The following is a 14,077-nucleotide window of genomic DNA, read 5'->3' as shown; positions in this document are numbered from 1 at the left end:
TACTGCTAGTATATATATATATATGTGTGTGTGTGTGTGATCACACACACCCACACATATATGCTCACATACATATATATACATTCACTCATATACATACATATATGTATGTGTATGTCTATATGTATACACACACAGGCACCCGATGTGTGTGCGTGCGTGCAACACTGAGTGTTTTATTTAATTGAAGCACTTGGTCTGAATTGTCTGCCCATACCTTACATAATCACACAGAATCGGTCTCTTTAAGTTCGCTTTTCTCAAAGACAAGGTTATTATTGTTTCACAGACATTGGTTGTGTTACATGGGAACCCTAGTATATTACTAATTGTTTATTTAATCAATCCCGCATTAGACGGCGGAGTGCTTTTAAAGTTGACATCCCAATTATAGAGACGAAATCAAATTAGTGAAATCTAAATCTCTGAATCCTATAGGCTGCTAACTCCACTAATTTTAATAATGCACCATGTTATGAATAGTTTCAGATGTGTCGAGGAATTAAATTGTAATTGCATTTATTTCGTGCTTTTCTCCAGAATATTGGGGGCTTCAATGAAATATGAATACTAGTAGAGATTAGACCTTGGAATATTTCTATCTGTAATAGTTATTATGAGCAATCGATCCAGGACTGACAATGCATTGTCCACTTAGCTTATTTTAAGTACTAGAGCAGTGTTTCTCAACTATTATTTTATTTATTTATAGACCCTTTGGTTCCTATTTTAGTCGGATGTACTCTTAGCCAACCTATGTTTAAAAATCCCGTTTTATTTCTATAATTAAATATTATTTGGAATTGTAAAAAAAAAAAAAATTATTAAAATATTTTGAGTATTATAGAAGTTTAAGCAATTTATTGCAGATAAAAATTTTAACGAAATTTTAAGTGGGCCTTGGTTGAGAACCATTGTACTAGAAGGGTTCATAGGACGAACTTGTTATGCATTTAAAAAATAAAAAAAAAACTTGTGAGGCGTGTTGTTTTGATTAGTCAATTATCAAATGATTCGTTGGGGGCAGAAACAGTGACAATCGGGTGAAGGCTGGTGCTGGAGTTGAGAAAGATATAAAGGGTATATTTGGAATGTTGGTGTGTCAGTCAAGGGATACGGGTAGGTGAGGATAAAAACTGGTGCAGATAGTTTAGAATAACAAATAATTTAACCTTTACGACATCAGTGCCGGTAGTGGTGGTGGGGTGGAGGTGGGATCACGAGTGTCAAGAATTACTATTTTGCCAACCCCACCGATCAACCCCGATTGAAAAGATGTGACTTGCAACATTCTGGCAATTATTATCTCGTCATTTTTTAAGATACATCCACGCACGGTGCATTCCAGGCTACAATATCCAATGTACCATTTTTTTTAATGATGGAAGGGTGTGATCTGAGGGTAAATTGGCTGCTATTTCTAGCAGATCGAACCACATAGAGTCTTCTTCACTGGCTCGTGCCAAGAAAAGTTGCAGATAAAGAAGGGACCGTAGAAGATGATATCAAAGAGAGATGAGGGAGAGATATACGTAGATGTTCTCAGTGCATGGAATTGAACAATTACTGGTGTTTCGATAGAATTAACTTAAAGAAATTAGGTGGGAAAAGATGTTTAAACCAAAGAACTTGGACGAAAGAAGTTCTCCGGTCGCAAAAGACACATTCAGAACCCTGATGTATCATATCCTTTCTATTACAGACACAAGGCCTGACATTCTTTTAGGGGAGGGAGCTTGTCGATTACATCGACCACAGTACAATTCCGAAGGGATGAATGGCAAAGTCGAACTCGGCGGAATTTGAACTCAAAATGTGAAGACGAACGAAATGCCTCCAAGTATTTTAATCCGGCGTACTAAAGATTTTGCCAGCTCGCCTTATCGTCAATGGTTTTAGCATTTTTTTTTCTTGTCTCACCATCGCAGTGGGGATTTTTTGTGGGGTGGGGGTAATTTTTCTGCATTCTAAATTTTTTGTGAATGCATTTTATTCATTTGGTCCACAACGATTTGGTTCAATCCCATGTGACAGTGCTCTACATGACTGGATCAATATACTACATCACTTAGTCAATACACTATGTAACTTGATCACCAGCATTCCTTGGGTGTGAAAGCGCGATTATTGAAGTAAAGAAGCTTTAGGGTTGTGAGTTTATATTGCATCCCTGGGAATATGCTGTGTCCAAGTACTCCATTTTAGCTGGCTACGTATCAGATGAGAATAACTTGTTGATATAGAGCAACTTAACTGTGTGGTTTGGTTTAGTATCTTACGGAACTGAGATTGAACCTTCTCTCTTAGAAATGAAAGAACAAGTGAATAATTTGGTGTCTGAGTCCCATTGCTAGAGCCCATTGATAAATGAAACTTTGCCAATCAAGTCAGATGCTTCTGTGTATGGATGAACAGTAACCCAGAGATATGAACACCATTTTAGTGTGCGTCACTCTTGATCTTTATAAGGGATCACCAACTGATCAGAACAGAAGTAATTTATAAAGTAGAGGCCAAGGATTTGGGCAAGCAATATCAATGGAAAAATCCTGTTCTGCCGCTTAATGCTGAAAAGAAATTTCCTGAGGAATATTGTGTAGAAAATAATTCAGATATCTAATTGCTGATTGTTTTTGTTTCACACATTTATGATAGTAGAGCAGATAGTCTTCCTCAAATTCAAAGCCAAAGTGTTTAAGTTTAAAAGTGAAAACTACTGGCAAATAATATTACTATAGTGGTTACTATTACCGGTAATATTCAATTGTTGTTGTTGGCATCCTTTTGTCTCGGGAGATAATGGAGTTGCGCATAAACTAATCCAGTCTGATTTTTACATTTCATGTCCTCTCCAGTTTTGCGCAGGCCTGGGCTAGATGTAAGAAAATCCTAAGAGCCCAATTGTCAGGATTCCTCTCTCAACCTTGCTGACATAGTCCAAAGGAGTGCAGAGCATTACATTTGGCACCAGCTTGGTTGCAGGAGCTACCGGAACAGTGTCGAGTCGAACATTAAACCGCCTACAGGGCTACACTCCGGATTTCTTTGGAGGTTATCTCCTTTCTGTAACCCTGGATAGGAGCCCATACTGGGTACTGTCAGCCAGAGCCAGCTGGGCCCAGGACTCGTGTCAGGCAGGGTCGTCACTCCCTGAAGTAGTGAAGAAACTCGTTACACACTACCTATAGTAATATTCAATAATACTACTATATTTGGTAATGTTGACCAGAGGTAATTGTAACTTAACACCTACTGACATTTTTTCAACAAACCATCTTTTTTTTTTATGGGCTCTGACACACAAAAAGAAAAGTTTAATTTTCATACTTAAAAGTCTCATGGAATATTCTAAAACTTTTTAGAATATGGCAAACAAACTCCGCAAACTGCTAAGACAGACAGCTTCGGACAGTTCCAAAGTCCACTTAGGGCACACACACAAGACAGACCATTGAGACCAAACCACCTCAGACACTTGGACAAACCACCTTGAGAAAGAGATGGCTTTGGACACTCACACATGATGTTTATAGAATTCATAGAGTTCAGCTCTGTGTTGGAATACTTTGAAGGGATTCAAACCCCAATCTCAAGGTATTCAGTTAGGCATTGCAAATGAGCCACCACAGTTTCACATGATTGATCTAAAAATCAACCAATTAGTGTGAAGCTTTGATGTGATTTGGCTCCTCAGATGACCTAAAATTTTTCCCTTTTCACCCTATTAAAAACTATTTGTTGCCTAATTCAGGCAAGAGAGTATGGTAGACAGCCACAGCAAACTGTTATGGCTAGATAACTTCAGGAAAGTGAGTAAGGCAAACAACCTCAACAGATCTCTAAGACAGACAGCTTAGAGCACTCAGACAGATCACCTTGTGACAACTTAGGACACTCACACACGATGTACCACATCTGCCTTCTACAGATACAGCACAGTTCTCTTCTTCCAGTTGGTAGATATATTATCAGCATCTTTCTTTCATAAACAGCCAATGCAATAAATGTGTTAAAAGTTAAAAGCTCATGAGTTGCTTTGCTTATAATACACACAACCAGTTTGACCACATGGTGGTGGTCTTCAACAATACGACACACATCCCATCTATTATAGGCACAAGGCCTGAAATTTGGGGGAGGAGGGGTCATCGATCACACCAACCCCAGTGTTCAACTGGTACTTAATTTATTGACCCCAAAAGGATGAAAGGCAAAGTCGACCTCAGTGGAATTTGAACTCAGAACATAGCGACAGGCAAAATACTGCTAAACATTTCATCCAGCACGCTAATGATTCTGCCAGCTCACCGCCTCAATACCACACACATTCACCATTGCAAACCCACTACAATGGTGAACAAGCACTCTCATGACATTGGTGACAAAGTATGACAACTTCCTACTGTTGGCAAGGGCTATGTGTCTTTAGACACCCGTTTAATAAGATAGTGTTCACCCTCAAATTTCTCTCCAAGAGATTATTCTTGTCGTATCTAGAAGCCTTGTCCTACATTTATACAAAAATCTGTTGCTGTGTCTTTCAGTAGTTTCATTATTTCTTAATTCAAACGTGTACCTTGCATACAACAAATTTTATATTGTATGTATATATATATATACATATACTAGCAGTATCGCCCGGCGTTGCTCGGGTTTGTAAGGGAAATAACTATATAAGCATTTTTAGAGAGTTACTTCCCTTATATAATAGCAAAAAAATGGGAAAAAATGATGGTAAATTTTTTTTTTAATCATAGACTCATCGTGGACGCGCGCTAATACCCAGAAGGGCTCGATATGAATCACGACTATAAGATACCCGCTTTTGGTTAAACTGCACCGCAAAATGTGGGAGTAGTTAGGAATCTAAATCGTAGGAGACAGACACACAACTTCACTTTTTATATATATAGATATATTTCCGCATTTATATATAAATTCGGAAATGCTGTTTATCTTATGTTATGTTTGATGTCTCTTGATCAAATGTGCATGAATTATGTTAGCACTTCCAAATTTATAATCTCGAATATCATGCTGACGAAGGAAATGAATTTTACAATTCTAATCCCGAAACGCGTACATGATTAATGAAGGCTGGATAGTTTCATTATTTTTTTCTTCTTTTTGCCTATGTGAGTTGCGAGTATTACTGTCTGTGAAGATATATTGTAGCAAAAGAATTAGTAGTTTTGACTGCTATTTCTAAATTTTCAGGAGGTGGTGAAGCAACTTTTTGCTAATCCCTTAATTATGTTTATAATTATAAAAAACTTTTTGTATAAGTTTTTACCGATAATGGTTTTTTTCCATACCGAAGCTACTAGGTAAAATGTATTAATTGTTAAATTAATAATTCTTTACTCTATATCATCATCATCATCATCATCATCATTTAGCGTCCGTTTTCCATGCTAGCATGGGTTGGACGGTTTAACTGGGGTCTGTGAAGCCGGAAGGCTTCATCAGGCCCAGTCAGATTTGGCAGTGTTTCTACGGCTGGATGCCCTTCCTAACGCCAACCACTCCGCGAGTGTAGTGGGTGTTTTTTACTTGCCACCTGCACAGGTGCCAGACAGAGCTGGCACAACGGCCACGAACGGATGGTGCTTTTACGTGTCACCGGCACGGGGCCAGCCGAGGCTGGCAACGAACACGAGCGGATGGTGATTTTACGTGCCACCGACACGGGGCCAGACAGAGCTGGCAAATGACCACGAACGGACAGTGCTTTTACGTGTCACCGGCACGGGGGCCAGCCGAGGCTGGCAACTCTATAATGATATATATATATATATATATATACATATATACATATACAAATACATATATATATATACATATATATGTATATATAAGAATATTAGCTGTTATTAATAACATTATTGAAGATGATTCTTTTTCCTATCGATCCCTCAACATGTTAATCATAATAACTACAACAATACAGAGCACTTTAAATCATTGATTTCTTATATTGGCTCAAGAAGAACAAATGGACAAACTGATGATGTAAAACAAGCTGCCAAGAGGTAAATATCAGGTCATCCCATGAGATCTGTCTGATTTTACCTTTTTTTAAAATTGAATGAAATTTAATAGTATTTTAAAATGTCTAATGGAATTTAAAATTATTTTTATGCATTTGTGTACATTTAAACTAATTAAATATTATTCTACAGAATAATAGAATTAAAATTTCTTTGATTAAAACTCTTTCTAACATGGAAGTATCCAAAGAACATTTGAGGCACATAATGCTTTATGAGTACAAAAAAGGAAACTCTGCAGCCGAAGCAACTCGAAACATACACTCAGTTTATGGGAAAGAATACTTGAATGAAAGAACTTGCAGAAAATGGTTTGCAAAATTCAGAAGTGGAGATTTCAGCCTTGAAGATGAAAATCGAACAGGATGTCTAGTTGAGTTTGATGATAAGCTCCTTGAGACATTACTTGAAGAAAATCCTACATTATCAGTTAAAGAATTGGCAATAAAGCTTAGTTCAAACCATACAACTGTTCATCATCATCTTCAACAACTTGGAAAGGTTCCTAAACTTGGAAAAGGTTCCTAAACTTGGAAAATGTGCCTCATGAATTGTCCGCAAGCAACTGCAAATCCCAAGTTGACATCTGCTCTTCTCTCCATTCTCGCGAACTCTTTTCACCCTTTTTGGATAGACTTGTAACTGGTGACGAAAAATGGATCTTCTATCGAAATGTTAAATGTTATAAACAGTGGCTTGGTAAAAGGGAAAAAAGCTCAACCACATCCAAGAAGGGAACTTCATGGTAAAAAGGTTCTTCTCTCTATCTGGTGGGATTGCAAAGGAGTAATTCACTTTGAATTGTTACCACCTAATGCAACAATCAATGCTCAAGTCTACTGTCAGCAACTAGAGCGGTTAAACCAAGCTTTGAAGAAAAAAGACCCTAAAGTGAATCGAAAACGAGTGATGTTTCATCAGGTCAATGCGCGACCTCACACTGCAAAGATCACATCACAGAAGATTGAAGAGCTTGGTTGGGAAAAAATTCCTCATCCACCTTATTCTCCCAACCATCAGACTACCATTTGTTTTGTAGTTTACAGAATCATTTGAGGTACATAACTTTTGCAAGCCAGGAAGAGGGCAAAACTGACATTTCAGAGTTCTTCACTTTGAAACCAAAAGTGTTTTTACATTGATGGGATTAAAAAGCTTGTAAATAGATGGAAGGAAGTCATAGATAATTAGGGAAAGTACATTGATGATTAAATTTCAATTAAATATAACATTTGATCACTTGTTTTTTTTATTCAAAATTGGGACAGAACTTATGGGATGACCTGATAGTTCATATCTTATTTGTCACTGTACTGTTTTTGGTTATGACATTTGTTTCTGAAATGGTACAGACCATTTAGATTTCAATAGATACTGAGAGTTAGGAACAACTTGTAGGGATCTGAACCCTAACCGCAAGATATTCAGTTAGGCATCACAAATGACCCTCCACAATTTCATATGATTGATCCATAAATAGACCAATCAATGTGAAGCTGTGGTGCAATATGGCTTCTTGGATGATCTAAAATTTGCCTCCTTTTCACCCTATAAAAACCTTTGGGTGCCAAACTCAGCCTGACGACCGTTGGCATTCACATAGACAGCTGCAGCAGACTGCAAGAGTAGTCAACCTCAGGCATTCATATAGACCACCTTGGACACTCACAGAAAACAGACTGCGAAGACCAGACCACTTTGGACACTCAGACAGGCCACCTTGAGCAAGAGACAACTTCAGACTCCCACACAGGATGTACCACAACTAGCTTTCTTCATGATAGAACAGTTCTCTTCTCCCAGTCAGCTTTATATTATCAGCATCTTTCTTTTGTAAACAGCCAATACAGTAAATCATGTTCAGCAATAAATGTGTTAAGAGTTAAAAGTTCATGAGTTTACTTCATTCATTATACACACAGCCAGCTAGATTACATGACAATTGCCTTCAACACCACACACATCCAAAAGCAATCATGCAATGATCTCATAAGCAATGGCAATATGGAAAAGTCTTTCATCAGCTTAAGCTGCTTAGTTGAACTCTCATTATGAGTAATATAACTTGGAGTGTGAGAAACTTGCTCAAAATACACTATATGATGACTAATCCTTCAGTGATACCAGATGAATGAATTATGGTAGTCACCATTACATGGACACAATATATTTATAAAGAAAGAGTACATCTTATTGAATTAGTTCTTGTGTATAACAAAACCTCACTTTATCGATGCCGAAAGAGATGAAAATCAAAGTCATACATTGCAGAATTAGAACTCAGGAAGTAATGGAATTATGTTAAATTCTGGAACACATTTAGTCAGAATTCCACTTTTTCTGCCTTAGAACCCTAAATTATTAAAAGAGAAATAGAGAAAGAAAATTTTGTGCAATTCTCTTTGAGTATGGGTAGTATGCAAATCTTTTAGCTCAACCACATACCTATTGGTTCCATTCATTACTCATCTTTTGAAATGAAAGCTTTCTATGAGATTTCACCCTTGTAGAATGTCCCCGTGGGGCTTTCTCTCACCCATAGTCTATCAATTGTGCTGTTCCTCAAGGTTTATCTATGTGTTCATGCTCTTCCTCCAAAAAACTACGAGCTGCACTTCTCAGAATACCAATTCCTATTCAAGTAATTCACTTCTCTGTAATTTACCACATTCAAGAGCGTGATCGTTGCCAGAGCGACTAACTGGCTTCCATGCCGGTGACAAGTAAAAGGCACCATTCAAGCGTGATCGTTACCAGCGTCGCCTTACTGGCACCTGTGCCAGTGGCATGTGTACAAAGATTCGAATGAGGTCATTGCCAGTACCGCCTGACTGGCCCTCATGCCGGTGGCATGTAAAAGCACCCACTACACTCTCTGAGTGGTTGGAATTAGGAAGGGCATCCAGCTGTAGAAACTCTGCCAGATCAAGATTGGAGCCTGGTGCAGCCATCTGGTTCGCCAGTCCTCAGTCAAATCATCCAACCCATGGAAAGCGGACATTAAACAATGATGAGGATGATGATGATGATGAAGAATCATCTGCATGAAATACGACACCTGATGCCAAGCATGCACTTCCCCTATTAATAGAAACTTTGAAAATATCTTCTTATAGTGTTGCGTTAATTTTGCCTTTTGCAATAACATAAAGACATAACCACTGAATACATGAAGGAAACACTTTTGTAACCCACCACACCTAGTCATGAACAACACGCAATTAAAACCAGCAAAATTGCAACAAATGGTACATCAAATGTACAACATCCTAAAGACTTGCCTTCATTTCTGATGCCAGAAAATACTTCAGCTCTCATTGGCTGTTGACTCTCTAAAACGCATAAGTGAGACTTATAATGGAATAATGCTTCCTTATTTCAGACAATGTTACGGATGTATATACATTCATACTTACTCATATGCAGATAATAACCACTCATTAGTATGAAGTCGCCCACCAACTGATTAGCATGAAGTTGCTGATTTAAACTAATTAGTATGAAGTCACTGATTAGAACTAATTAGTATGAAGTCACCCACCAACACACAGCAATCTCTGACCAGCAAGACATGCTGTTTTATTGTCTGCCTTTCTACCACTGCAGCAATGGCCTCTGTTCCTCAGATTTTCTGGTCTCATTCCTCTTCTACTCATGACCACTCAACCCACTCCTTTCTCTTTGTCTCGTCACCCACATTGTGTATACTCTATAGGTCCCACCACTATTTCCACTTCTTGCTATCCACAAGGCAGACCTCTGGAAGCTCTTCCTAATTCATATTTCTCTTGTAGTCATTGACTCACTATTGTTCAAGAGCATCAATGACATCAGTCATACTGGTGCCAGAAGGTCTGCAAAGATCATGGGCACAGCTTCTTCATGCAGACCAAACTATTTGAAAAAAGTCTTGAAAATCCATAAAGACTGGTTTCATGCTTACTATTGTTGTTGTTGTTATTGTGTAGTCCTAGTCAGCTCTGCAGAAGCCGACTTAGCAATTTTATGATATTAAATGAATGAAATGTGGAGGTGCAATGGCCCAGTGGGTAGGGCAGTGGACTCGTGGTTGGAGGATCATAGTTTCGATTCCCAGACTGGGCGTTGTGTGTGTTTATTGAATGAAAACACCTAAAGCTCCACGAGGCTCCGGCAGGGGGGGGGGGGCGACCCCTGTTGTACTCTTTCGCTCCAACTTTCTCTCACTCTTTCTTCTGTTTCTTGAGTAATACTGCGATGGACTGGCGTCTCTTCCAGCTGGTGGGAACACATACATCATAGAAACCAGGAAACCGGGCCCATGAGCCTGGCTAGGCTTGAAAAGGGCGAATAAATAAATAAAAAATGAATGAAATAACCATTCTTCAGGAGGGAATACTAGTTACTCATAAGTAACATTCTCTTAAGATTGATTAACATTTCCCAACAATTAGGTGAAGTGGGACAGGTAGAATCAAGTGTTTAGAGCAGGGGTTCTTAATCTTTTTAATATCTGGGCCAGACCCAAAGCCTGTTTTTTTTCAGGGGACCACACCAAAAAAGGTAAAACACAAGTCAGTTTAACTCTTTCGTTACCAACCTGGCTGAAACTGGCTCTGGCTCTGACACTGAGTACAAATGTCTTGTCTTCATAAGTTTTGAATTAAAATTTTCCACCAAACTTTGGTCGTAATTTAAGTTACTAACACTAGCTGAATGATAACGAAGTTATTTTACTAAATTCTTTGTTATATTTTAAATTAATTGAAAGAAACACAGAGCATATCAAAATAAATACAGTAACAAAAGGATAAAGAAAAATTTATTTTATTTATAGTTACAGGCATGGCTGTATGGTAAGAAGTTTGCTTTCCAACCACATGGTTCCGGATTCACTCTCACTACATGGCACTTTGGGCAAGTGTACTGTAGCCTCGGGCTGACCAAAGCATTGTGAGTGGATTTGGCAAATGGAAACTGAAAAAAGCCCATCATGTGTGTGTGTGTGTGTGTGCATTTGTGGATGTGTGTGTGGCTTTCTGTCTGTGTCTGTCTCCAACCACCACTTGACAACCAGTGTTTGTGTGTTTACATCCCCCATAACATAGCAGTTTGACAAAGAGACGGATAGAATAAGTACCAGGCCTTAAAAAAATACTGATAAGTCTTGAGGTTGATTTGTTCAACTAAAATCCTTCAAGGTGGTACCCCAGCATGGCCACGGTCAAATGACTGAAGCAAGTAAAAGAAAAGACAAAAGAAAAGAAGAGAGGACCATTGGGGACAGCCAGAAGGATGTTTGAGGACCGTATGTGGCCCTGGAAGCCACAGTTGAGAACCGCTGGTTTAGGGTGAATTTTCTTTATAAATTTGGTATAACTAACTTCCTACAAAGAAGCACAACGAAATGCACAGAAGAGATATGAACTCAAGACATTTAAGGATGTGGTTCCAGATAATTTTTATTCAGCCATTTCACCTGTAAACTGATCTCATTCAAACACAGACTGCTGTTGCAGTTGTGATATTTATATCCTCAACAATGGTAAAATGGTATGATAAATTTGTATTTCTTTCAGTAGTTCTTTAGTTTATTTCAGCAATCACAATTAAGGCTACATTGGAGCGCTGCCCAAATTCTTTCATTTTAGCCATCACTGCAAGACCATACTGCTATCACTGCTCCAATATGGCCTTACTTGTAGTGGCTTCAATTTTTGTTGTTATGGCAAACTGACAGATCACAAAGTTGGTGGAAGCTGATCTACTCTGGTTATAGCATTTTCCCAAGTGAGACATTAAACAGAAGTGTGTATAGGAATCATTTAATAGCCCCCAAGAGAAACTTCCATTAAGGATCTTAGGCTTTTTTTGAAGATTGTTATGTAAGTGTGACTCTTTAAATGCCAAATTATTACATCATAGATCCTTGATGTAAAATTGTGAAGAAGGAAAATGGTGGATTGTATTCCTTGTGTTTTTGTATGCCAAAACGTGGAGCAAAATCTTCTTAAATCAAGCACACATATGCATACACACACACACACACGTGTGTGTATGTGTGTGTTGTTTTCTGTTAAGGTCTACACACTATATCAACAGGATGTCAAAAAGACTGTGGAGTAGTCAGTTGCACCTGCTACAATCTCTAACAAACATTTGTTAGAGTGGCCACATGTCTAAAGAGGTAGACTGGCAGCACACAAGTATGCCTAGTGTTGAATCTATCTGGTTGGATTTGCAGTTTATACTGAGTGGACCATATAAGGCATTTGAAGGACATGATGATCCTCAAGGCTGTCTGCTACAGTGAAACGTGGAAGCTGTTATAATAATAATAATGATGAAATTATTGTATACAGTGCTTAGGTGCACCACAACTTGTCAAAAGTGCGTATAAAGCATATGCAGTAATGTACAAATGTCTGGGAAGTGAACAGTGTGTATGGAGGGGCGGAGAAAATCAGGTGTAGTGTTGGCGAATCTCAGGAAGCATGGATGTTTTGAAGGATGCAGTACTCCGACAACTAACAACTGATGCCGGCAGTTTGTTCCATACTTCAGCAACTCTTAGTGTGAAAAAATGTTTCCGAAAGTCATGGAAGCTGTGCTGTTTTCTGACTTTGTAAACATGTCCACGGGTGTTAGACAGATGGAGTTTGAAAAGGTGCTCAGAGTTATTGTTTGTAAGATGGTTAATAATTTTATGGGTGTCTGCCAAGTCAGCTGCCAGGTGAGGTCGCACCATAGCTAAATAAAGCCTCAGATAGATAGCCGGATGGCAACAAAGAGGAGGAATATATAAATTTTGAAACTGGAACTTCACAAATTACAACTTGTTTCATATCTTAAATCTTCATCAGTTAGTTACTAGTTAGGTGCAGGAGTGGCTGTGTGGTAAGTAGCTTGCTTACCAACCACATGGTTCCAGGTTCAGTCCCACTGTGTGGCACCTTGGGCAAGTGTCTTCTACTATAGCCTCGGGCCGATCAAAGCCTTGTGAGTGGATTTGGTAGACGGAAACTGAAAGAAGCCCGTCGTATATATGTATGTATATATATATATATATATATATATATATATATATATATATATATATATATATATATGTGTGTGTGTGTGTGCATGTTTGTGTGTCTGTGTTTGTCCTCCTAGCATTGCTTGACAACCAATGCTGGTGTGTTTACGTTGCCGTCACTTAGCGGTTCGGCAAAAGAGACTGATAGAATAAGTACTGGGCTTACAAAGAATAAGTCCTGGGGTCGATTTGCTCGACTAAAGGCGGTGCTCCAGCATGGCCGCAGTCAAAGGACTGAAACAAGTAAAAGAGTAAAAGAGTAAAATAGTTGAAACACACTGTAAGTGATGAAGCTTTTGCTTCAAAACTTTAGAGAATACTCACTGTAATATTTGTAGCACTCCAGTGACTAGAACAGACATGGGTAACCATTTTTGAGAAGTGGGCCACACAAGACATGGTTCATCATCACGTGGGTCACACTACAAAAAAAATTCAAGGGATGTTTCATTGACGTGCTATTCAGAAAGTCTTACAGCTCACAGTTTGTTCGTGACTGGACAAGAATGTTGGTCTACAAATTGGTAGTTTACATTTCTTAATAATTGTTTAGTAACAGATAGGCTGACATCAAGAGATAGACCTATGTCATCATCTGTCAGACTATTCAGTTTGTGAGCCTAATTTATCAACAGACGTGCTGACATCATCACAATTTTGACCAATCAGTAACTTTGACAGATGATATAATAACTGGTTTCTTTTAGTCACACAGCAGAAAAGCTTTACAGGCAGAGTTTACTCACCATTTAATTTTTAGCAACTTTATCTCAACAACTATACAAAGAAACAACAGGCTTTGACAATTACACAAAGACACAAATACAATTCTACAACTATGTGGAGAAACAATGCAACGTAGCTGGCCTTTCCATAGCAGAACACTTTCCAACAATGGAACAGAAGTTTATAAACCAGCATGCGTGCTTTTTTCCCCACACTTTATAGAAAGATTAAATACATAAAAAAA

This window comes from Octopus sinensis, linkage group LG13 (genome assembly GCF_006345805.1).
Source record: "Octopus sinensis linkage group LG13, ASM634580v1, whole genome shotgun sequence".
NCBI classification, from domain to species: Eukaryota; Metazoa; Mollusca; class Cephalopoda; order Octopoda; family Octopodidae; genus Octopus; species Octopus sinensis.
Note: the sequence above shows the minus strand (reverse complement) of the source record.